This window comes from Artemia franciscana, chromosome 17, assembly GCF_032884065.1.
Source record: "Artemia franciscana chromosome 17, ASM3288406v1, whole genome shotgun sequence".
NCBI lineage: Eukaryota > Metazoa > Arthropoda > Branchiopoda > Anostraca > Artemiidae > Artemia > Artemia franciscana.
This window is the reverse complement of record NC_088879.1, coordinates 3,811,913-3,839,415: the sequence shown is the minus strand read 5'-3', so window position 1 is coordinate 3,839,415 and position 27,503 is coordinate 3,811,913. Positions and strand designations below refer to the sequence as shown.

Genomic DNA, 27,503 nt, shown 5'->3' with positions numbered 1-27,503 from the left:
TAGCCCAACATTTATCTAAATAGCCCTAATACGAAAAAACAAAATCAAAGCTTACTTTTGCGTGGCTAATATTCTATTTGTTAGCTTATAATTCTTATTTTACATAAACTTATTTATAGCCTACACATTCTTATTTTTGAAATATACGCCTGAAAAGTTCAACCAATAATTATGAATGGTATAACCCTACGGTTAAAAACAATGACAGTTCTGGTTAAAAAATAGCTCAACCAAACAATTGTTTCACGCGAAAACACTTTTCATGACAACCTGGTTCGTCATTGTTTCACGCAAAAACAGCGGTTGAGCTCAACCACACCGAGTGGTTGAGCTCAAACAGTCTCTTTGGTTGACGCGAAAAAAGGCCTCAAGCGTTTTATGAGTCGAACATGACGTCAGGTATATATATACCTGATAGCCTTTTATGTAGTCTATATTTGTTAAGATTGCTATTTAAACTGGATTTTTAAGGTAAGATAGGGGTAAAGTTTTACTTTAGCTACTTTTGGCTATCTTTGAAAGAGGTTAGGCTAGGAAAAATGAAACTTTCAGGGATGTGTCTACAAGCTAAAGTATGTCCCAGGAGGTAAATTTATAGCAAACAGTATTACTGGCTTTCATATAAAGTGAATATACCACTCAATGCCTTTTTTATGCTCTTTACAAATATAATAATTGCTTTTACCGGAAATTCAGATTTAAGCACTTTTTGACCTCTTAAAAATGACCTAAATATGGGGTGTAAAAAAGGCTAAGAAAATTGGTCTTGAACCTTAAATACCTTATAATATTGATCTCAAACTTACTGTTTCATTAAAAATCCTTTTTTTTAATTTTATATAATCCACAAGCACTGATTTTCCAGTATTAATTTGGATAAATTAATTTCTCCAATGTTAAGATGTTTTCTTCTTCCTTGACATTGAATTTTAAATAAAAGCATGCGTTTTTGGTCAAAAATATGAAAGCTGGCTATTATGAATGCCAGTTATACTATTTGCTATAAATTTAACTATATTAAATACAGCAATGGTTAGTTTATATATTTAATATATGCTATGCTTTACCCCCACCCCCCTGATGTGCAAATATATAGCCCAAATTTGTTTCTAAACTATTACAGATTTGCAATTTCAGATATCCTATTATTTTGTAAAAAATTGAAATCTGCCTACGAGGAAAATTTGGCTTCTGAGATCAAGTTAAACCCAAAATCTATTTGGAGACATGTCTCTTCTAAAAGCCCAAATCATCATACTATTCCTGACCTTGTTGACCACACTGTATTACACTCATCTCCAATAGATAAGGCTGACATTCTAAATGCACAATTTGCTTCTGCCTTTACCCAAAATTCAGGCACCTCCTCACCAGATCCTCCATTGTATGAAGTGCTTTTCCCTATGCCTGATTTGTCAGTAGGTGAATTAATGGTTTTCAATAGCCTTGAGAAGCTTGATGTAAATAAGTCAAAGGGACCAGACAGTGTTCATCCACGTCTTCTTAGGGAGTGTCGAAAAGCTCTCAGCTACCCCCTGTGCATGCTGTTCCAGTTATCTCTTCAAAATGGGGACCTACCGCATGATTGGAAAACATCTTATATAACCCCGATCCATAAAAAGGGACAAAGAGACTCGGCAGAGAACTACCATCCCATAAGCATCACCTCTGCAGTTGTTAAGGTGCTTTAGAGATTTGTTAATAAAGCTCTAATTGAACATCTTGAGGTCAATAATATCCTTTCCACATCACAACATGGTTTCAGATCTGGTAGATCTGTGGACACTAACCTTATCCAAACATATGAATTAGTGACTACACTGCTTGATGAGGGTTGTCCTGTCGACATGATTCTTCTTGATCTGTCCAAAGCATTCGACAAAGTTTGTCATGAATTCCTCATAATCAAATTGAGGGCTGCAGGTGTCAATGAAGGTGTTGTACGGTGGATTAGGGGCTTCCTTTCTGAAAGATCACAGAGTGTCAGAGTTTTTGATTTGCAAGGAACTCCTCATTTCTCTTCTCCCACAACTGTATTAAGTGGCGTACCCCAGGGCACTATTCTTGGACCAACACTTTTCAACTTCTATATTAACGAATTACCCACCCTTCTTTCAAATCTTATTACCCTTTACGCTGATGACTCAAAACTAGTTGGAAAAGCGGCTACTCCCTCTGACCAGCAATCAATTCAAACAGATCTTGATAGTCTAGTAAGATGGGCTAACATGTGGCTTCTGACTTTCAATGTTGACAAATGCCATGTAATTCATTTTGGAAAAAATAACAAGCATCATAAGTATTTCCTTCAAGACAACTTCCTTTCTGCTGTTTCCGATGAAAGAGATCTTGGGGTTATTGTAGATCACCAATTAAAGTTTAGCAGCCATGCTAAGTCTGTTTCATCTTCTGCAAATAAAACCCTCGGTATCATAAAAAGAACCATCTCCAGCCGACACCATAGAGTTCTTATGAAGTTATATAAGGCGCTTGTACGTCCATGCCTGGAGGTTAGAATGTCATTGGCAGCCCCTTTCTTCAAAAAAGATAGGAAGTTGCTTGAGGATGTCCAGCGTTGTGCCACTAAGATGGTTGCCAACATGAATAAATTTCCATATGAAGAAAGACTACGTCATTTGAAGCTGCCAACGCTGACATACCAACGGAAAAGGGGTGACATTATTTTAACCAAAAAAATCCTCTCTAAAAATACCCTTCCCGGTCTTTTTGCACAGCCCTTGCATTCTGGTACTAGAGGACATTCTTTGAAGCTCTCCATGCAGCGTTCCACGAGTAGACATAGAAGCCACTTCTTCAGCCAAAGAATCATCAATATGTGGAACCAGCTCTCTAAGGAAACAGTTTCTGCTACTTCAATTGACATGTTCAAGTCCCACCTTGATAGGGAATGGCTCGGCCAGGAGTTCCTTTACAATTGGGAAGGTGCAGAGTCCTCCACAAGAGTCTAATCTAACAGCCACAATCTACACCAAACGAATTCTTTTTTTCTCATGGAGCATCACAAGGATGGATAATCCTTATATCGCTCCAAGCTGCGATTTAAGGTATTTTAAGGTAATTAATTGAAATTTTGGTGACAAGGAAAAAGAAAACACCATAACATTGATAAAATTTATTTATCCAATTTAATCATGGAAAATCAGTGCTTGGAGATAATATGACATTAAAAAAATGGATTTGTAATGAAACAGTAAGTTTGAGTCCAATGTGATAAAGTTTGAGAGCAATGTTTTAAGCCTTGTTTGTACCCCATATTTAAGTCATTTTTAAGAGGTCAAAAAGTGCTTTTTGACCTCTGACCAGAACAGACTGGTAAGTTTGAGTCCAATGTTATAAAGTTTGAGAGCAATGTTTTAAGCCTTGTTTGTACCCCATATTTAAGTCATTTTTAAGAGGTCAAAAAGTGCTTTTTGACCTCTGACCAGAACAGACTGGTAAGTTTGAGTCCAATGTTATAAAGTTTGAGAGCAATGTTTTAAGCCTTTTTTGTACCCCATATTTAAGAGGTCAAAAAGTGCTTTTTGACCTCTGACCAGAACAGACAACATACTGGAACAGACCAGTCTGTTGGTCTGTTCTGGTTTTGCTAGTTTAGGCACTTCCAGATAAGCTAGGATGATGAAATTTTGCAGATGTATCAGGAACCAGACAAAATTAAAGCAGAAATAGTCATTTTCCCAATTTGACCATCTGGGGGGGGATGGGAGGACAGTTGATTCAGAAAAATTAGGTATTTTTAACTTACGAAAGGGTGATTGGATCTTACTGAAATTTGATATTTAGAGGGATACCATGTCTCACAGCTGTTAGTTAAAATCCCGACTGGATCTGGTGACATTGGAGGGAGTTAGAGGGGGAAACCTAAAATGTTTTGAGGGATCAGGATGAAACTTGTTGGTGAAAATAAGTACAAGTCTTAGATACATGATTGACATAACGAGAACGGATCCGCTTTCTTTTGGGGGAGGGTAAATTCTGAAAAATTAGAAATAAGAGGTATTTTTAACTTACAAAGGAGTGTCAGGATCTTAATGAAATTTCATATTTAGAAACACCTTATAACTCAGATCTCCTATTTTAAATCCTAACCATATCCATTGTTATTGGGGAGGAGTTGGGGCAGGGAACTGGAAATCTTGGAAAAGGCTTAGAGTGTAGAGATCAGGATGAAACTTGGTGAGAAGAATAAGCACAAGCCTAAGATAAGTGTCTGGCATAACTGTACCGGATCCGTTCTCTTTGAGGGAGCTGTAGGGGGGGGGGGGGGGGTTAGTGGAAAAAATTAGAAAAATGAGGTATATGTAACTTACAAACAAGTGATCAGATCTTAATGAAATTTGATATTTAGAAGGTTCTAATGCTTCAGAGCTTTTGTTCCAAATCCTGATCAGATCCAGATCTTTGGAGGGGGAAACCGGAAGCCCCCCTGTTTCCATCAGCAAGTATTCCCTAGTGCTTGGAAAAGGGCATATGTCCGCATTATTCTAAAAGTAAGGTGTCCAAAATCTTGTGATCAACTCCAGCCTATATTGATAACTCCAAACCTTTGTAAAGTTGCAGAAATGTTTATTTACCCCAAACTAATGTCACATGTCTCTGCACATCCAGACCTGTATCAGTATGGATGCTTAAGAGGCAGCAGCACAACTGTCTATTTAGTATGGATGAACCATCTCATTGTTCAGTGGCTTGACCAAGGAAGTGCTATAGTCGACCCTCTCCTTGTAGACTACCAAAAGGCTTTTGATCTTATTTGCCATTCTGTTGCTATCACAAATCTATGCACCATGGGTGTGCAAAAACATATTCTCCTTTTAGTGATCAATTTTTTACAAGCCTGCTATCAGTGCGTTTACAGTCTTTTTCCAGGAGATACCAACTCCAAATGGGTTGAGCTTACATGCAGAGCCCCACAAGGTACTAAGCTCGCTATTCTACTGTTTTTGGCAGTGATAAATTTCATCCTTTCCGGCTATGAAGAAAGATTTAAGTATGTAGACAACTTTTCAATCCTACTGAAGTACATTGTTGAGAAGTCTGAGGCTGTCCCCCAATTCTGTAACGAAATAATCAACAACTTTAAAGATGAATGTACTGTGAACAGCCTACAAATCAACAAAGGAAAGACTAAAATCCTTTGCTTTAATCCCCTGAAGAGAGACTTTGTGTGCCCTCCTCCTCCTTATCCTAGTGAATCTTTGGCAGTAGTGCTTGGTGTCAAGTTTAGCATTGACTGCTCTTTCAGCCTTCATGTTGATACAATTATTAAAAAGGTAAATAGTGCAATGCGGACACTTATACTGATGCGTCGATTTGGTTTCTCAGTGACACAACTAAGGATAGCCTATCTCACTTACATTCGACCAATTTTAGAGTATGCATGTCCCATATGGGGCCCACAAGTCAATAACACTATTTACCTAAGGGACCAGCTTGAGTCAATACAAAAAAGAGCAGTCAAAGTTATATTGTGCAATGCTTTTATCCACTTTACAAATTCCCTCTCTTCAAGAGTGTTGTCTCAGTTTGATCCTTGAATTTGGCCAATATCTTCTCAGAAGTGATAAGTACAGGTCGATACTACCACCAGTTTTATTGAAACATCGAAGTACTAGGCCAAAGAAAATTGACAGATTAGCAGTACCTCCTTTACGCACAAATCGTTTTTCCAACTCATTCATCCCTTTCTTTCTATCAAAGTATAACAATTGTTGATTTTATCCTATTTGTCTTCTGATTTTTTTGTTGTTGTTTGATTTAATCCTTTTTTTGTAAGCACAAGCGCCATTTAGTTTTATGACTACGAGAGATTGTGCAAATAAAACCGATTCTATTCTAGTCTTGGAAAACGTGAAAATTGAGGTATATTTATCTTATGAATCGGTGATCGGATCTTAATGAAACTTAATATGTAGAAAGATTTTATGTCTTAAATGCTCGATTTTCAATTCGAATCGGATCCAGGGACATAGGGGGTTGGAGGGGGGAAACAGAAGTCTGGGAAACCGGAAATCTTGAAAAACGCTTAGAGTGGAGAGATCAGGATGAAACTTTGTGGGTAGAATAAGTAAATGTTGTAGATACGTGATTGACATAACCGGAATGGATCCGCTCTCTTTGGGGGAGTTAGGGGGTCCAGTGCTTTGGCGAGTTTGGAGCTTCTGGACGTGCTAGGATAATGAAAATTGGTAGGCGTTTCTGGGACTTGCACAAATTGAATTGATAAAGTTGTTTTCTCCGATTCGACCATCTGTGGGGCTGAAGGGAGAGAAAAATTAGAAAAAATGAGCTATTTTTAACTTACGAGTGGGTTATCCGATTTTAATAAATTTTCATATTTAGAAGGACCTCGTGTGTCAGAGCTCTTATTTTAAATATCGACCAGCATTAAGCCTCTGATTTTACTTTTAAATCAATTCATTGATTCTTAGAATTTTGCTAGAGCTCATGCCATATGAGCTCTTGGCTCTTCCAGCCTTGTCACAAGTACCATATGAGCTCATAGCTCTTGTTTAGTTTGCATGGCCAAACTAATTAGAATGGATTAATTGGTCTCGTCATAGCCTTTAGAGCTAAATAATAGATCCACATAAACAACAGAAAAGTAAAAGCGAAAACGTAGTTTCTTTTAAATCTTAAAAAGAATGATTAACTTCTTCTGTGTTTTGCCAAAGATAAAGATATTTATTGATAAAACTTACATCACCAAAAAGCATGACTTTTGTTTTTTGTCAATGAAACGGAGCAGGATTTTCTTTTTGAATTTCCAGAAAGAACAATCGCTGAAATTCAACTGACATATCTGCTAGGAAAACAGAGTGGTTACTCCAAGAGTGGGTTAGACAATCCCTAAATAAAGTTTCATGATGGCTAAGAGTGAATCAGCTTAAGATGAGCCCCACTAAAAGAACTTTTTCTTATATTTTTTTAGGACTTCGAGTTTATTATCCATGGATACGGCATATGACGATGGTATGATTAGACATAAAAAGTTAATAAAGTATCTTGGTGTTATTATACATGAAACTTTCATTTTTTGATCCCATACTGAAACCTTTTCACGGATTATATCGCGTAATTTGGGAATTATTCACAAACAAATGCATATGTTTTCAGCTAGTATACTTAGGCTTCTCTATTTTCGTTAATCCATCCTTATACTTTGTATTGTTCTCTATGTTTGGGTACATTTTTCTCTTCAATTGCTTATTCTGCGATAATTATTCAAAACAAGTCTATTAGAGTTTTATCAGATAAATCAGAGAGAGAATCACTTTGAGAAGTGCACTTGGACAGTAGAATATTGCCAGAAGTAGATCTTCACCATTTTTATTCATTGGTGTTCATGCACAAACATGATATGAACCTGCTGCTGGAATGCTTTAGTGTTTGTTTTTTTTTGTTTTTTTTTATAGATAATGAAATATACATAGCCAGGATACTATGGATAAGAATGTTTATTACACACCACCTATAGTGTCTGCCAGGTCCAGGTTTTCTTTCGTTGTGAAGGGTATAAGACTATGGAATAATTTGGAAAAAGAAATGAGGAAGATGGAAAATTGTAGTGATTTTAAAGGAAAATTGAAGGAAAAATTAATAAGTAAGCATGAATTTTAGTTTTGTTTCTTTTGAAGGAGATTTAATTCGATTTAAATTTAGTTGTAATTGTGATGTTTGGTGAGTATGAACCCACAATATGGACATGGTATGTAGTTGCTGCCCCCATAGTATTATTATTATTTTATATGAATCTTTTCTTTTTTCTTTGCTTTTTCTTTCTTTCTTACTTTTTCATTATAGTGAATCTAAATGATGTTATGTGTATGTGTTTTTTTTTCCTGATTCAAACTACGTCAACCGTTTGATTTTGATTGAATTACATTGCTTTTTATATTAAAATTGTTATTAATGTTAAACAAATAAGTCAATATTAACAATAGTAGCAATATGAGCATAGCGCCTCTACATATCCCCTCAGCATTCCCTGAAAGTTTAAGCTTAATACTTTAAGCACTTCCTGGGATATTGCCGATAAGTTATTTGTTATAACGTGGATTCAAATAGTTTGTTTTGATTTGGTTAAACTTTCTCTCAGTATCCCTTGAAATTATCATCTTATTAACCTTAGCCTTTAGCTGTAGACTTGTAGTAGTAATAATAGTAGTGAAAGTAGTAGCAGTAATAGTAGTAGCATTAGTTGCAGCAGCATACAAACATTACCTTTTGGTTAGTTAAACATCCTCCACAAGATACCCTGTAAGTTTTAACTTAATACCCCAATCTATTCCTAAGATATTGCTGATTCGCCCTTTTGGCAACCTTCATACACAGGGTTTTATTACTTTATTCAAATTCCACCTCAATATTCCACAATCCCTATAATTTTCACCTTCATACTTTATTCTTAGGAGCAATAGTTGTAGTAGTAGTACTAGCAGTAACAGTGGTTGAATTAGAAGTAGCAGTATGCACATGTCCCATTTTGGTCAGTTGCATATTCCCTTGTCATGCCCAGCAAGCTACATAACTCTCTAAGCCGTTCCTAAGATGTCGCTGAAACACATTTTTGACAACCTGTTTGCACATAGAGTGTTTTGATTTAGCCCAACCTTCTCTCCAACATCCGCTGAAATTTCTTATCTAATCAGAACTCAGAACTTAGCTTTCATAAGATGCAGAAAAATATATTGAAAAGAATGAAACAATTTGTGAAACCTGATGTGAAGAAAGATTTGTAAGGAAGAATTAGTGATAATACTTAAAGGATTAAAAGCATAATAAATCCATATTTTTTAAATATGGTGGCAATGAGGATAAATTAAATTTTTGAAGATTTTGAATATGATTTTTGAAAAGGGAGGAGCAACTAGCGATTTCTAGAAAAAATTTTATTAACGTATTTACAAGAAAGGTAAGAGTGAGATTAGTAATTATAGAGGCATTGGCTTGGTTTCTGTAGGAAGGAAATTACTTAGTATACTGATACATTTTATGCTTAAAGATGTCGTAGATGAAGCTTAAAAAAAGATCAGTAGGGTTTTACGAAAGGGAGAGAACTTATGATCAAATGCTCACTCTTAGATTAATAGTTGAGAAGCGCCTTAGTCATCTAATCTTTCTCAGCTTTGTTTTTTTTTATTAGTTTTTAGCGTTCGATTCAGCTGATAGAGGAGCTTTAGCTAAGGTCTTATCCTTGTATGGCGTACCAGATAAACACATTAAAATGATTAATGCTATTTATGAGCATAACACAACTGTGAATAAAGTAGGAAATGAGGTTAGTTTTTGGCTGCGTATTAAATCAGGAATTAAACAGAGTGGCATTCTATCCCATTTACATGGATCATTTTGATAGATTGTGTCCTAAGGACCACAGTAAAGGCAATGACAGGACATGGAATTAATTCAGGAATTAAAACTCTCCTAGATTTAGATTATGCTGATGATTTAAGAATCCTAGATGAAAATGTTAGCAAAATGAATAATTTTTGGAGGTTGTGAGATTTGAAGGTGCAAAAATAGGTCTGAAAATTAATGTTAAGGAAGCTAAGTCGCTAAGACTAGGAATAAGTGAGGGTTAAAAGTTAAAAGTAGAGTAACTAAGGCCCGGTGTGTTTTTTCATAATCAGAAATATTTGGAAGAATAAGAAGAAAAATCTGCGAACCAAGATAAGAATATGGGCAGTTGCATTGATGATATGGTCAAGAATGGTTCTGGAGCATTGGTTCTCCGAAAGATGAACAGTTTGCTAAATATTTTCCAGGGAAATTGCATGCGGATTGTTCTGGGTTTCTGAACTGACTGACTGTATCTCAAAGAGTAAGCTGTTAAGAAAAATATCGTTCAATCTTGCTTTCTAGGGCTATAATCAAAGAGAGCTTGAGATGGCTAGGACACGTTTCGGGGATGAAGAATGGCAGATTACCCAGGATCGTCTTGACAGGCAAGCGTTTAGGACCAAACGAAAAGTACGTTGTCTTCAAATAGTTTGGGAGGATACCGTAAGGAAATTGAATGCGGATTGTTCTGGGTTTCTGAACTGACTGACCGTATCTCAAAGAGTAAGCTGTTAAGAAAAATGTAGTTCAATCTTGCTTTCTAGGGCTATAATCAGAGAGAGCTTGAGATGGCTAGGACACGTTTCAGGGATGAAGAATGACAGATTATCCAGGATCGTCTTGACAGGCAAGCGTTTAGGACCAAACGAAAAGCACGTTGTCTTCAAATAGTTTGGGAGGATGCTGTAAGGAAGGATTTAAGAGAAGCGCGAGCTTTCATGGAGGTTGCAAAGAGGGGTCTTTGAAAAGATTTGGATGGAGAATGAAGATGCATAACTGGGATGACCTCAGGTGACTTGTACTGCAGTGAGTTTTAAGTAGCATTATTAGTTTATTGCACAGAAACTCTTTTAAATGTCTGTATATACGTAGTTTATTTTCATTTAGACTTTTTACCTGACTTTTTTCCTTATTCATACCTGACTTTTTTACTTAGACTTTTTTCTTACCTGAAAAATTAAACTTAATATCCTATTTCTCTCCTGAGGTATTGTATCTGTGCCAATTTTACAATCTGGATGTTGATAAGTTTTTTTGATTTATTTTTAGCTCAACAGTAGTAGTAATAGTAGTAGTAACAGTAGTATTAGCATTAGCAGCTATAGTAGTAGTAAAAGAAGTAGCAGTAGTAACATCAGTAACGGTCACAAATACTCCCAATTGCACTTAAATGTAGTAACAAATGTTCCAGTCGTAAATAGTTGCAGCCGCATTAGTAGTAGTAACATGTATGCATGTAATGCGTTTTATATTGCACAATATACACTCCAATATCCCCTGAAAGTTTGATTTGTGCGTCTTTAGCCATTCCAAATTGATTGCAGATGCAACCTTTTAGCATCCATAATTGATAAAACTTCCTCCTCAACATGCCCTGAAAGCTTAAACTTAATAGCCTACCTCTATCAATTCCTTAAATATATGCAAATGTGTCGTTATGACAAACTTAGATGGGAATAATATCTTTTGATTTAATTCAACATTTTTAATAGCATGTTCTGCAAGTCCCAACATAACATCCCTAACTGTTATTTGGATATTACAAATACACCTTTTGACAATCTGGATGCACATATAGCCTTTTGATTTCGTTTTACATCCCCTCAACTTTCCCTGACAATGAAGCTTAATACATAGTTTTGCTGTAAAGATATTATATCTATGCTATTTTGACAGACAGATGCAATTAAGCCCTTCTGATTTAGTTTAATAGAAGTAGTGACAGTAGTAGTAGTAGTAGCCCTAAAATTTTAAATTTAATACCCTCAGATGCTCGAGAGATATTGCTGATGTGTCGTATTGATAGCCAGCAAGCAATTAGTGCAATTTGATTTAGATTTATAATACCATAAACTTTCTTCAAAACTTCCCACTTTATGCCCTAATCCAGTTCTAAAGTATCCTGCGTATGACCTTTTCACACGCTTGAAGCTCTTAAACTATTTTTATTTAGTTCATCGTCCAGAAATTAAATAAAAAAAAAAAAAATTTAAATGAAAGTAAGGAGCGACATTAAAACTTAAAACGAACAGAAATTACTCCGTATATAAAAGGGGCTTTTCCTCCTCAACGCCCCGCTCTTTACTCTAAAGTTTGACTCTTTCTCTTAACTCTACTTTTTAAAACAGTAAAAAACTTTAGCGTAAAGAGCGGGGCGTTGAGGAGAAAAAGCCCCTTTCATATACGGAGTAATTTCTGTTCGTTTTAATGTCGCTCCTTACTTTCATTTTAAAAAAATTGTTTTTTTTTTGTTTAATTTCTGGACGTTTTTTAATTAATGCATGTTTTGATCTTGGCTCTCTGCACATAAATAATTAAAACGAAGTTGCATATTAATTTTTTTTGGCTAAATGGCTTTTTCATAGTTTTAATCGGAAGATTTAGAGAAAAAGGAGCGAGGGAGGAGGCCTAGTTGCCCTCCAGCTTTTTTATTACTTAAAAAGGCATTATCTTTAAATTTTTTACGAACGTTTTCATAAGTAAAAAATATACGTAACTTACGGATTAACTTACGTAGCGAACTTCTGTATTTGTATGTTTTTATTGCGTATATGAGGGGGTTCGCCCCTCGTCGATACCTCGCTCTTTACACAAAAGCTTAAACTTTGTCCCAATTCCCAATTAAGAATGACCCCTGAATCACCAAGGCCGTAGAATAAGTAGTTGTAATTACTAGAAATACTTTATCGTAAAGAACGAGGTATTACGAGGAGGTAAACCCCTCATGTGCGTTATAATGTCTGTTCGTTTTCAGTTTTAATGCTGCTCCTCACTTTCAGTAGAAAAAACTTTTCATATCTATTTTTTCATTGTTTTTTTTATAATGCTAGAAAATCCTGTGCCCCCTCCATTGAAAGTCTCTTCCCCCATCAGAAGTTCCTCCATGGAAAGATCCTCCCACGTAACCCCTCCCCTCAACTCCCCCCAACCAAAAAAATTCCCCTGAAAACGTCTGTACACTTCCCAGTAACCATTACTATATGTAAACACAGGTCAAAGTTTGTAACTTGCAGCCCCTCCCACGGGGACTGCGGGGGAGTAAGTCGTCCCCAAAGACATAGTTATTAGGTTTTTCGACTATGGTGAATAAAATGGCTACCTCAGAATTTTGATCCGGTGACTTTGGGGGGGGGGAATGAGCGTGGGAGGGGGCTTAGGTGCCCTCCAATTTTTGGTCACTTAAAAAGGGCACTATAACTTTTAATTTTCGTTAGAATGAGCCCTTTTGCGACACTCTAGGACCACTGAGTTGATACGATCACCCCTGGGAAAAAAAAACAAAAACAAATAAATACGCGTCTTCTGGCAAAAAATGCGAAATTCCACATTTTTGTAGATAGAGACTTGAAACTTCTTCAATAGGGTTCTCTGATAAGCTGATGGTGTGATTTTCGTTAAGATCGTATAACTTTTAGGGGGTGTTTCCCCCTATTTTCTAAAATGAGGCAAATTTTCTCAGGCTCGTAACTTTTGATGGGTAAGACTAATCTTGATGAAACTTATATATTTAAAATCAGCATTAAAATGCGATTCTTTTGATGTAACTATTGGTATCAAAATTCCATTTTTTAGAGTTTCGGTTACTATTGAGCCGGGTCGCTCCTTAATACAGTTCGTTACCACGAACTGTTTGATTCTCATGATGAAATTCGTAAGATCATCTTTGAGATAAAATGTTCTTCGGATGGGAGTGATTCCATTAACCTTCTTGTTTTATAAACCGCGTTTCCAAGCATTTCACATATATTTACGTCCCTTATTAATGCTTGTTTTAAGCAAGGGAATGCAGCAAGCAAGGGAAATGCAGTTTTAATGCAGCAATGAGCAAGATATGTACATGGCTTAAAATAAACCATCTTGACCTGGATATTGATAAGTCAAACTTTGTTATTTTCTCTCGATCTCCAAATTTTTACCCTTGTTTTACGGAAATGATTTCGGAGCGGAAAATTAATAAATGAACAAGGTTCACGAAATACCTTGGAATCAGTGGTTGATGAAACCCTATCATTTAAAGATCATGTGAAGTCAGTTTCGAAAATATTGTCACGTAACTTAGGTATCATGCGCAAATTAAAACATATTCTCCCCCCACATGTTCTACGATTGTTATACTTTTCCCTGATTAGCCCCTACATTTTGTATTGCTCGTCGATTTGGCTTGGTACTTTTTCTTCGATAGTTCGTCCAATCCGTGTGATCCAGAATAATGCGTTCCGAGTTTTTTGTGGCGTTGGGAACCAGGAGTCTATGAGGTCTGTGTATAGAGAATTAAATATAATTCCTACAGTTGGATTTCGTGATTTTTATATATAAGTATTACAGTGAGAGTCTTCCTGATTGTTTTAAAGGAATATTTTGTGAGAGGTCTGATGTTCATCTCCACGTTCTGAAAATCTTATGTTATTTAAAGTAAGAATAAAAAATTATTTTTTGAATAAATTATGAATTATCTTGGTTAAATTTTTATCACTTTTTTTTCTTTTTTTATGATGAGAGATGGCTGTTTAGAGATTGTATAGTGTTTCGTCTTTTTTTTTTTTTTTTTTTTTTTTTTTTTTGCGTATTTCTTTGATTTTGAATGAATAGTTATCATTTATTTGTTGTAGTTTTGCTGCTGAACAGGGACATTTTAGGTCCCTAAATTGAGCAGTATATTATTAATTGTAAGTGCAATTTTAGTAATTTTTATTTGATGAAATAAACGCATACCTACCTACCTACGTTACTCGGATACGAAGAAATACTGAGGTTCCTCGATTACTTTCAAGTAGGTCTTCTTTTTCACTTAGTTACAGAGCTTCAAAACTTTGGAATAAACTGAATATAGATATCAAGGAAATAGGTAGCTTTGGCCAGTTTAAGTCTGATCTACGTATGGATTTGCTTGGTAGGTATAATTTTGAAACAGATTAGATAAAATAAATTTTGCATAGGTTATTCATTTGTAATATTTGTGTAATTCTTAGTTTATTATTTTTTGTTGTCTTGGGGTCACGCAAGGTAATATATTATTGATGTTTTTTGTATGGCTGTTGGTTTCGGTATATGGTCTCATTCTCCATATTCACTTCTTTTTTCCTTGAATTTAGCACAGCCTCGCAAGCTTCTCGTATGTTGTGCTATTGATTAAGAAATGTTTATTTCTAATAAAATTATTCTACTACTACTACGAATACTACTAATGGACGATTATATCAAACATTTTCTCCTCAAGACACCATTTTTAAATCAAAACTATTAACGTATTTTCGTGATTTAATTCCCCATAGGAATTTTATTACAGCTTCACCTTCTGATTTTGAAAACCGGGTACTACTTCTGAAACCTGGTAAGTCTTTATTTTTCTTTATTATTTCAAGCTGCTTTGTCTCAGAATTGTGCACCGAAATCATTTTGTGAGGACACAACTTCTTGTATTTCAAAACGAGGTAAAGATCCTTCTGTTTGTTCTTCCTAAAGGACTATTACAGTTCTTTTTATTGTTAGGAAACTTACAGAAAAAATTATTTTTGACCAGGTTTATGATCGAGCAAATATTGGGGGCAGTCAGTTCTGGTTCCGCAGAGGTCTCGGTGTTCAGAAGGCTCACAGAACACTTTTCAAGTCTTCATCAGTATGAGTACTCCAAGAAATAATGATTCACTTGTGCACTGGATATATCTGGAGTATTTGACTCCATATGGTACTCCCAATCCATTTTATCTTTCTTGAAATCCTTGGCGAATCCGTTCATTTGCAAGTCTCTTTGGTAATGGTACCAAAATTCTACCACTCGAATCAGAGTTGGCCGTTTAATTTCGAGCAAGATACCCATTAGGAGAGGGGTTAAACAGGGGCAGTGATTAGTCCTATAATTTTCAATGTAGGTCTTCGCTCCGCTATAACGATCTTGAATCCTTTGATCACTCTAGATGGCCCTGATATCAGTCATATTTTATACGCTGATGACCTTCTATTATTAGATGAGAATCTATATGGGTTGCAAGAAGCTGTGATCTCAATTTCTAGGTGTTTAAATTCCACAGGGTTAGCCATAGCACCGTCCAAAACCGTCCAAGTTTTTAGTTTTTGGTTTTTAACCGACAGATTAGATTCTATCAATATAGATGGCGTTGTAGTTCCAGAAGATAAGTCTTTTGCTATATCTTGGCCTTCCTTATGGTAAAACTCTGTATGATACAAAACACCTCATAATCCATTGTCTCAAAGAAAAATTGGAAATACATATAGAGCACTTGCCCGAGTCAGGGGTTAGTTCGACCGGCGTACACTAAGCCATCTTTATAACGCTTTCTTTGGTCCACATATTATCTTTTTGGCCCCTGTGTGGTCTTTTTTCTCCAGTCGAGAAAAAAGACCCATTAATTCAGTGTATTTAAATTTCCAAAGTTTTTTTTTTTAATTACGATCGAATGTTATTAGTATTTAGTTTTTTAACATACCTTATAAAATGGAAGGTGTTAATAACCGTTTCCTTCGTAGGAATAGTAAAATTCCTAACTTTTCAATGGTATCGTTAATTAGCTAGGTCCATTACTTGTCATTTCCTTTTAATAAAGATATTTTATAGTGTGTTGAATTGTTTGTATTTCTTACTCTTTTTATGATTATGTTAGTTATAATTTTTCTTTGTTCATTTCTCAAATTTTTCAAGTTTTGTATTTTCCAGTCTGTGGTTTTTTGTGTCTTTTTCCCTTTTTTTCTCTCTCCCCTTTACTTCTCTTTTCAGGATTGTATCATTTTTGTTACAGAGGGTTTAAATAAATTATTACTATTTTTATTATACTGAAACTTTAATGCAGATTCTATCACGCAATTTGGGAATTATTCGCAAACTTAAAAATATGTTTCCAACTAGTATACCTAGGCTTCTCTATTTTTCATTAATCCTTCCTTATATTTTGTATTGTTCTTCTGTATGTTTGGGTACATTTTCTTCAATTATTAATCCTGTGCTAATTATTCAAAAACAAGTCCATTAGGGTATTATTAGGTAAATCAGAAAGAGAATCGATCCGAAAAGTGAATAAGGACAGTAAGGATCATTTTTATATACTAGTGTGTATGTATAAGTTTGATGTGAATCTGCTGCTGGAGCGTTTTAGTGTTTTTTTTTTTTATAACCGATGGAATTTATATAACCAAATATTAGGGGGTTAGGAATGATTATTATACTAAAATACAATGTCTGCCAGGTCCACGTTTTCTTTTATAACGAAGGCTATAAAATTATGGAATTATTTGGAAATGTAATGAGGAAGATTGTAATGAAGGAAAATTGAAAGAAAAATTATTAATTAAGCATGAATTTTTTGTTTGTTTGTTCCGAAGGAGATTTGATTCGATTTAAATTAAGTTGTTATTGTGTTGGTTGGTGAGTGTGAATCCACATTATAGACATGGTATACAGTTGCTGCCCGCGTAGTATTATCATTATCTTATATTTTATTCTTTTTTCGTTCTTTTCGTCTTTTTTTCTTTCTTTCTTTCTTATTATAGTGAATTTAAGTAATGTTATATGCATTTTTTATGGCACTTGGTATTAACCAAGTGACATATAGCAGTCGCCAATTCTGTCGGTCCCGGTTTTGCTACTTTAGGCACTTCCAGGTAAGCTAGGACGATGAAATTTGGCAAGCGTATCAGGGACTGGACCAGATTAAATTAAAAAATAGTCGTTTTTCCGATTTGACCATCTGGGGGGGGGGGGGGGAGCGGGGGCCCGGTTAATTCGCAAAAAATAGAAAAAAATGAAGTATTTTTAATTTATCAGCGGGTGATTGGATCTTAATGAAATTTGATGTTTGGAATGATATTGTGTCTCAGAGCTCTTATTTTAAATCCCGACCGGATCTGATGACATTGGGGGGAGTTGGAGTGGGAAAACCTAAAGTCCCGGTTTCGCTACTTTAGGCACTTCCAGGTAAGCTAGGACGATGAAATTTGGCGAGCGTATCAGGGACCGGACCAGATTAAATTAGAAATAGTCGTTTCCCCGATATGACCATCTGGGGGGGGGGGGTAGGGGCCGGTTAATTCGGAAAAAATAGAAAAAATGAAGTATTTTTAACTTATGAGCGGGTGATTGGATCTTAATGAAATTTGATGTTTGGAATGATATTGTGTCTCAGAGCTCTTATTTTAAATCCCGACTGGGTCTGATGACATTCGGGGGAGTTGGAGGGGGGAAACCTAAAATCTTGGAAAACACTTAGAGTAGAGGGATCGGGATGAAACTTGATGGGGAAAATAAGCGCAAGTCCCAGATACATGATTGACATAATTGGAACTGATTTGCTCTCTTTGGGGTAGTTGGGGGGGGGGAGTAATTCTTAAAAATTAGAAAAATGAGGTATTTTCAACTTACGAACGGGTGATCGGATCTCAATGAAATTTGATGTTTAGAAGGATATCGTGTCTTAGAGCTCTTATTTTAAATCCCGACCAGATCTGGTGATGGGGGCGGGGAGTTGGGAGGGGGAAACCTAAAACTTGGAAAACACTTAGAGTGGAGGGATCGGGATGAAACATGGTGGGAAAAATAAACACAAGTCCTAGATAGATGATTGACATAAACGGAACGGATCCGCTCTCTTTTGGGTAGTTGGGGGGGGGGGGGGTATTTCTGAAAAAATAAAAAAAAATGAGGTATTTTTAACTTACGAACGGGTGATCGGATCTCAATGAAATTTGATATTTAGAAGGATATCGTGGCTTAGAGCTCTTATTTTAAACCCGCCCGGATCTGGTGACATTGGGGGGGGAGTTGGGAGGGAGAAACCTAAAAATTGGAAAACACTTAGAGTGAAGGGATCGGGATGAAACTTGGTGGAAAAAAAAAACACGAGTCCTAGATACATGATTGACATAACCACAACGGATCCGCTCTCTTTGGGGTAGTTTGGGGGGGGGTTAATTCTGAAAAATTAGAAAAAATGAGGTATTTTTAACTTACGAACGGGTGATTGGATCTCCATGAAATTTGATTTTTAGAAGTATATCGTGTCTCAAAGCTCTTATTTTAAATCCTGACCGGATCTGGTGACATTGGGGGAAGTTTGGGGTGGGGAGACCTAAAATGATGGGAAACGCTTAGATTGGAGGGATTGGGATGAAACTTGGTTGGAAAAATAAGCAGAAGTCTTTCATACGTGATTTACATAATTAGAACGGATCCGCTCAATTGCGGGGGGGGGGGGGGGGGGGTAATTCTGAAAAATAAGAAAAATGACGTATTTTTAACTTACGAAGGAGTGATCGGATCTTCATGAAACTTCATATTTAGAAGGACCTCGTAATTCCGATATCTTATTTTAAATCTCAACCGGATCAAGCGTAATTGGGGGGGGGGGGCAGTTGGGGGGACCGGAAATCTTAGAAAATACTTAAAGCGGTGAGATCAGGATGAAACTGGATGGGAAGAATAGAAACCTGTCTAAGATACGTGACTGACATAACTGGACCGGATCTGCTCTCTTTGGTGGAATTGGGGGGAGGGGGTAATTTTGAAAATTGAGGTATTTGTAACTTACGAAAGGGTGACCAGATCTTAATGAAATTTGATATTTAGAAGGATCTTGTGCTTTAAAGTTCTAATTTCAAATTCCGACCAGATCCTGTGACATTCGGTGGAGTTGGAGGGGGGAACCGGAATTCTTGGAAAACATGAAAATTGGAGTATTTATATCTTACGAATAGATGATCGGATCGTAATGAAATTTAATTTTTAGAAGGAATTCATGTCTCAGAGCTCTTATTTCAAATCCCGACCAGATCTTTTGACATTGTGGGGATTTGGAGGGGGAAATCTTGGAAAAACACTTGGAGTGTAGGAATCGGGATGAAGCTTGGTGGATAGAATAAACATATGTCCTTGATACGTGATTGACAGAATCGTACTGGATTCGCTCTCTTTGGGGGAGTTGGGGGGGAGGGGTTCAGTGATTTTTCGAGTTCGGTGCTTCTGGACGTGCTAGGGCGATGAAAATTGGTAGGCGTGTCAGGGAGCTGCACAATTTGACTTGATAAAGTCGTTTTCCCAGATTCGACCATCTGGGGGGCAAAAGGGAGAGGAAAAATTAGAAAAAATTAGGTACTTATAACTTACGAGTGAGTGATAGGATCTTAAAGAATTTTGATATTTAGAAGGAGTTTGTGACTCAGAGCTCTTATTTTAAATCTTGACCGGTATTAAGCCTCTTATTTTCCTTTTAAAATCAATCTATTGATTCATAGAATTTGTTAGAGCTCATACCATATGATCTCTTGGCTCTTAGCTCTTCTCGCCTCGTCACAAGTGCCATATGAGCTCTTAGCTCTTGTTTTTACCTGATTCAACCCACATCAACCGTTTGGTTTTGGGTGAATCATATTTTGTATGTAAATTGTTATTAAAGTTAAATAAATATATTAAAATCAATATCACACAGTAGTACAGGTGGTAACAGTAGTAGCGACATGAACATAGCGCATCTGCATCTCCACTCAGCATACTGTGAAAGTTTAAACTTAATACTCTGAGTACTTCTTGGAACACTGCAAAGTCCTTTCGATAACCTGGATGCAAAAAGTTTGTTTTGATTAGGTTCAATTTTCTCTCAATATTTCCTGAAATTATTATCTTAATACCCTTAGCTTTAGTTGTAGACTTGTAGTAGTAATATTAGTCGTAAAAGCAGTTGCAGTAGTAGCGGTAGTAGTCGCAGAAGCAGTAGTTGTAGCAGTAGTAGTCGCAGCAGCAGTAGTTGTAGCAGTAAAAGCAGTAGCAGTAGCACACAGACATCACCTTTTGGTTTCTTAAACACCCTCCATAACGTGCCCTGCAAGTTTCAAATTAATACTCCAATCCATTCCCAAGACATTGCTGATGCCTTTTGGTAATCTGCATACACGGGGTTACATTACTTACTTGAAATTTCTCCTCAAGATTCAACATTCCCTATAAATTTCACCCTTCAAAACCTTATTTTTTTAATAGGAATAGGCATAGTAGTAGCAGTAGTAACAGTGGTGGAAGCAGTAGCGGTAGTAGCAGTAGTAGTAGTAGTAGCAGTAGCGGTATGCACATATTTTATTTTGTTCAGTTGAATATCCTCTCCTCATGCCCAGCAAGTTTCAACTTAATGCCGTTCCTAAGATATCGCTGGTACACCTTTCTGACAACCTGGTTACACATAGTACGTCTTGTAGTTCATCTTCCTCCTCAACATCACATGAAATTTTCATTTTAATACGATTTTGGAGAAAATCATCCAGGTCAAAAATGCAAACATATAGGCTAAATTAACTAAAAACATACTTCGTAACAGTAACACTTTTAGCAATCGCAGTACTGCCAGAAGTAGTAGAAGTAAAAATAAATAAATAATACATTGTGTCTACTTGGCTCATTATTTAGGCTGTACTACTGTGCTGCTTATGATATAATATTAATTACATATATCCAAGGGTGCAGCTAGGGTTGTTGAGTTTGGAGGGGGGTATAAACACTGTATCGACAAAATCGCTCAGTGGTTAAACAAATGCACACATATATGCTAAATTAAACTGAAAACATACGCTAAAACAAAAGCTAAATTCCAAGGTGCTGAAACACCTTGGAAAATTGGGGGGAGATTCCACCCTCCCCCACCTTAGCGGCACCCTTGAACATATCCCTAAAGATAGGATGCTGCATACTTAAAAGACGCTGGGTCCTCAAGTTTGATATACGAGAAGCAGGCACGTACGCAGGAATTTTTTTTTTTTGGGGGGGGGGCAAAACCTTCGAAACAGCAGATATAAAGTAGCACGTTTTTAATTTAGTAATGAAAAAAGCACGTATGTCGGAAAATACAGATTAACTTTCATCTGTAGTATTGTTGCGGATAGGGGGAAGAAGACTGAAGCCTCAAAAGTACATTTTAGACTCAGGTATGTTCATAGCGATTTAGAACCATTGATTAATCTATTATATCCCACTGAAAGGGAAATTTAGGGTTAACAGTGCAATATGGGTGCTGTGGGGGGTAGTTCTTCTATTGCAAATCGTAGATTTTAATGAAAAACGATAGTTTCCAAAATTGATCCATTAAAAGCTGTACTTTATCCTGAAAAGGGGGGATAAACGCTCTAATATCAAGTATGATTCTATTTTGCTGTGGAAAGCAAACTCTCTTTACAAAAAAAAGTAATAGTACAATTGCTAATTTCTTCAAAGAGGGTAAAAAGTTAGAAAGAAAATGGGTTAGTAATTGGGCTGTGACTAGACCAGATAATTGCATGCTGTAAAATCCCCCAAAAAAGGCTTCCCACATGTATCTTGATTCTTAATAAATGCCCTACTTTTGCCAGAAATCCCAAGAAATCATGGGGAAATTAAACATTTCAAAAAATTTGAAAGGGGCCAAAGGCCCCCCCCCCCTGTGTACGTGCCAGACGAGAAGTGTCTAATTTGGTAGGCCTTTGTGAAAAGTGCATAACCATTAATGAAAGGAAACACAAATATCTACATACCTTAAAAAATATACGTTATCAACAGCAGATTGATTTCTGATTATAATAGCTACAGTGTTTTTCTGAAAGTCTAGATAATGTCTACTTTGTCAATCTTGAAAATCTCTACTCTGCTTTTACTATTTACACCTGCTTTATTTCTATCTTCTTATCACCGCTGCACCTTATTACCGCTTCTTATTAACTTCGAATTACCGTTGCATCGGTAAATCAGGACCTTTTTAAACGTAGATTTAAAGCCCCCTCCCCCCCCCCCCGTCAGACGAAGTGATTTCATTTGATTGGTTTGATCAAGATTTCCCAATCTTATTTGACTGTTAAAATTATTGAAGTTTATTTTTTAACCAACCATTGTCATTCTTTTTCTTACTGATAGAAGTAGTTGGGAAATAAAAGGTCCTTACTTACAGTGAGCGAAACCCGAAGCGATTTCCACTTCTGTAAAATTGTGTTGCGTAACATAATGCCTTTTGAATCATGGAAGTTCTTAAACCGAATTGGCCAGCCATGACAAAAATACAACAAAGAGAGGTTAAACTCAATGAAAGACAACAAACGAGACTGCAGCCAGTAGAGAGAAAAGATGAAAGACTAAAACAAGGCGAATATTTCGCCTGAATGCAAACTAGGCGTCCTCAGCACAAGAGAGAAAAAGAAAAAAACGCTAAACTAAAAATAAATAAAACCGCCACCAATATTAATAAATACAGTTGTCGGAACTGATCCACGTAGGGAAAAGAAGCTATTAGAGTTACTTCAATGATAACATCAAAGCAACTGAATTTTTTCCAAAATTAAGGCTCTAAAGGAATTTCCTTAAACTTCTGACCCATCTAGATCGTGTTTTAGGCTAGGATACCGATTTTCCCGAAAAAATATGGAGCCGTTTTCGAGAAAAATACATACATACGTAAATAGAAGTCAAATTCAAAGTAAAAAAAAACATACATCCATAAAAACAGCCATTATTGCTCACTTATAAAGATAGTATTTATATATATATATATATATATATATATATATATATATATATATATAACTTCGAAAACCACACTACCTTTCCATGACGAAAAATATAACGGTTCAAAAAGGGGATGAAACCTTTTAATTGACAGTGAAACAAATATAAAATTTTTAACTGGATATTTCGAACTCATATACAGCGTCCATCAACAGCAGTAAAACTAAAATACATTAATACAAAAAAAAATTATGCCCAATAAACTAACTTCATATAGTTTATTGCTCCTCTAAAGTAAATTTCATTTCACCTAAGAGCTTTGACCTCTGTCCACCTGATATTTCAGATAAATCTAATGAACCGGAACCAAAAAGGTCAAGGAGATTTGCTTCCGCTGTCACATTGAAAAAAAATAAGAGCAATAAACTGTATGTAATTAGTTTATTGGGTATGAATTTTGTTTGTTTTTATTAATGTCTTTTAGTTTTACTGCTAATGGTGGACACTGTATATTTGTCCAAAATATCCAGTTGAAAATTTTATATTTATTTCACTGTCAATTAAAAGGTTTGATCCCTGTTTTGAACTGTCATATTTTCGATATATATATATATATATATATATATATATATATATATATATATATATATATATATATATATATATATATATATATATATATATATATATATATATATATATATATCCTTTTGATTTTCTTTTTCATTATTTTACTCCACTAATTATCTTTTTGATAAATGCTATTGTCATTGCAATATTTTTACGGAAAAAAAAACTATGCTCGCATTTTCAACAAATACTATTTAATTAAACAGCCGTAACCCAAGCAGTTTCAGAATTTTCAGATGCATCCTTGAAAAATTCTTAATTTTCGATATAAATTGAGAAAATAGGAGTGAGGGGTTTTTGCCATCCTTTGGAATTGCTCATTCACCGGTAATTATTACCATTTTCCTTAGAATTTCTAATATGATTTCATGTAACTCATCAATTTTTGTAACTGTTTTTTTGAAGTTTTACTATATCCTTCCATAGATTCCCCCCCCCCTTAAAACAAGTCCTATGTATGTGCCTGGGTAGAATCATTCATTTTTGAGGCTATAGTAACGAGTTACTAGGCATAGAGGAGAAATATGTCAACTGGAGTATCCCTAAATACTAGACTGATAATAAATATAAAATTGAAACATGTACTATCAATTGATCATGCAGTCAATTTATTAATACTAAAAGAAAAATAGTTACAAAAAGTAAAGTAATTACTAAATAAAGTAAAGCCATCAAAACAAAAATAAAACTCTTGCATAAAGCACATAAAATTAAAAAAGTGCATATAATGAAAATACGAGCACATAAACAAAAAAAAAAAAAAACTGGAAAAAGACAAGAAAATTTATCAGATAGGAGATTTAGAAGGAAATTTGCCATATAACTGAAAAAGAATTTAAATGAAGAGGAGAGATAAAAAAAAAAATTAAGATAAAACCAAAAAGATTTTAAAATCTGAAAAAGATATTAAATGAAGAGAAGAGAGAGATATAAATAAAAAAAAATTGATGGGTTCCAGAGTAGAACTGATTGATAAACTGGAAACCTCTGAGCTGCTGTTGATGATCGTTTGGGTAAAATAAATATGCGAAAAGAATTACGTAAAGAAGAAGAGTACCTAACTGAGTCTGACCGTGAGAAAAATCGCTGCAGAGACAGTGGAAGTGTACCTAAAAAAGCAGAATGCGCTAAATAAAGGTAACTTTTACCAACAATACGATCCAGCGGAACTACTCCAGGACCATCATAAAGATCAGAGGAAGGGTAAAACCGAGGTAGAAGAAAAATAGCCTTCACTACCCTATTTTAGGCTCTTTGAAGTGAGAAAAAAAGAGATTTGTTAGTACTATCCTAGACAGAACAGCACAGGTAAGGAAAAATGAAAGCATAGTGAAGAAAAAGCATAACATCTGGGGGAAGAAATGAGTTAACCCGGTGCAACATTGAAGACTGGCGGAGCACAAGGGAGCGGGTATGAGCTGTATGGGGCTTAAGAGAAAGAAAACAGTGAAGATACACACCAAGAAATTTCACTATAGTAGCTTGCGGTATAACATCGTTCCCATAAGTCAGAATAATTGGCTCCTGTATGTCTGTCACAATAAGGGGTCCTGAAGTGTACAATGGCATTTTACCGGCTGTTGAGTGCCATACCGTTTGGCCAGCACCAATATTTTACCTTATCAAGAAGACCTTGAGCTACGGAAGAGGCAGATTGTAGGTTTACCGTAGCAATGAAAAAGTTACTGTCTTCAGTAACTTTTTCAATGCTTATCGAAACAAGCTCCCATATGACACAAAAATAAACTCGTTGCACATTCAAAATCATTAGCTTCAAGAACACAAGACCATTCATTACTCTGTTGAACATGTATTAAATTAAAAAAAAATAATATCTGTAAAAGCTCTGAAAGAAGACTCACCTTGCTCATCCACAGTAATCTCAGTTTTACGCACAAAAAGCGATAAATAAAACAGGGAAGCGATCAGAAAGATCAGTGAAAACTGGACCAGAAGTAGGAGATTGAAAAATGAAAATATTAACTATCAAAGTGGCAAAATTTATAATTAGGAATTTCCATTTTTAAACTAAATATTTTCGTAGATCGCGAAACTACCGCGTCAGACAGTGCATTTGTGCCTCTAGAGCTCAAGTGTCTGATTGCATTAAAATATAATCATTTCGCCCGATAGCCCCAATAATTGATATTACCCAAAATTTTGGCTGCGGTTAATCAGAAGTTAGAGGTGTGCGGACGCTCGATAAAATGGTCTAGTAAACTCTCCCATGCTTAATTTAATTGAAGAAGCTAAAAATATTATATTAGTCTAAAATGTGTTCCACATGAGGGGGTGCTGAGTTTCAGAAATCTCGTACACCATGGAGCGCGAACCAAAGGTGGCTAAAGTGTGCCATTTCGCCCGATAGCCCCAATAATTGACATTACACAATATTTGGCTGCGGTTAATCAGAAGTTAGGGTGTGCGGACGCTCGATAAAATGGTCTAGTCAACTCTCCCATGCTTAATTTAATTGAAGATGCTAAAAATATTCCATTAGTCTAAAATGTGTTCCACGTGAGGGGTACTGAGTTTCAGAAATCTCGTAAACCATGGAGCGCGCGCCAAGAGTGGCAAAAGTGTGCCAATCGTGGAACAATGGCAAGCACTACGGAGACTGTACAAATAGTGGAGGAGCAGTTTGGCACAGGGGGTGATACGAAATGTACACCCGGTGGTGGAAAGCGGATTACCCCTCAGTTCCTTCTTTCATATCACAGAAAAAACTCTTGTGTCCAAGCAGCTGGCCTAGTGTCTTGCCTTATTTGTCTGATATAATTTCTTAATGCATCCTAAAGTAACAATTCCATTTCTTTATAGTGATATTTATAGTGACAACCTCAAGTAACAAGAGTTCATTATACTATTTTATTTTGTGGACAATAGAGCTTAAACTTTATTTTGAAACAAGCCGGCCATGTTTAATTGTTCGAAAAGAAAGGTGATTTAAGATAGTAAAAAGTTTTTATTGGTATAAAATACTTTTACTAATTAAAAGTCTTTTTTTCAGGTCATAAAAAAGCTCCTTTGCCCAAGCAGCTTGTCTTCAGGCAGAAATCGTGTTTTATCTTACTTTTCTCTGATGCAAGTTCGTAAGGGAGCTTCTGACATGATTCTGATAAAAAACGTACTTTTAAATATTAAACATATCGTTCGGATTTATGGGCATCGTGTTTTACGTTGTGTTTAAAACTAACGTTTATGCATCCAAGTCAGATTTAACTTTTTGATAACAGCTGGATATAGGTTATATTCTGAACTAAACACTATAATAAAAATTCTTACTTAATCATATTCAGGAAATTTACATTTACGAACTTTTGATAGTTGCTTTTTATTTAACTGTATCCTCGCCCCCTCCTAATGCTTGGATGTAGCTATAGGCTATGTCCAAAATTTACTGTTTTTTTTTTCATATTAGCATTAAAAAAACGACAGTTGATGAAATATAGTACAAAAATGAACGCCACTCCACAGAATCAGCAAGTTTTTGATACAGTATAGGGAAGCAGTTTACTATGTTTTCTATATAGTAGAAATTTTTTATATATTAGTTCATGTTAAACCTGGGAAGCAGTTAAACCGTAAGTGACCCAGAAACAAAGAAATTCCGAATGAAATAAGATTTTTTTTAACATAACGTTGAGTTCAAAATAGAATATAAATTCAAGTATAACCAATATTTTAATAAAGAATTTTTTTAGAAAGGGCGATTTTAGAAAGCGCATGGGCCACTGAAAATTGCACTTAACTTGTTTTGATTTCGACGTCCATACTTCAATAGTAGTCCAAGATTGGGAATCAGCAAGCTAAATAAGGTGCAAATTGAGAA

At 35.6% G+C, this 27,503-nt stretch overlaps 1 long non-coding RNA gene across 1 annotated transcript; it reads left to right on the top strand.

Annotated features, from left to right (window-relative positions):
• The first annotated feature begins 390 nt into the window (after nt 1-390).
• Nucleotides 391-26,935, top strand: LOC136037689 (uncharacterized). The gene is made up of 3 exons (XR_010620018.1): nt 391-471; nt 7,437-7,624; nt 26,682-26,935. It is a non-coding gene; the product is annotated as an uncharacterized LOC136037689 (long non-coding RNA).
• The last annotated feature ends 568 nt before the right edge of the window (nt 26,936-27,503 follow it).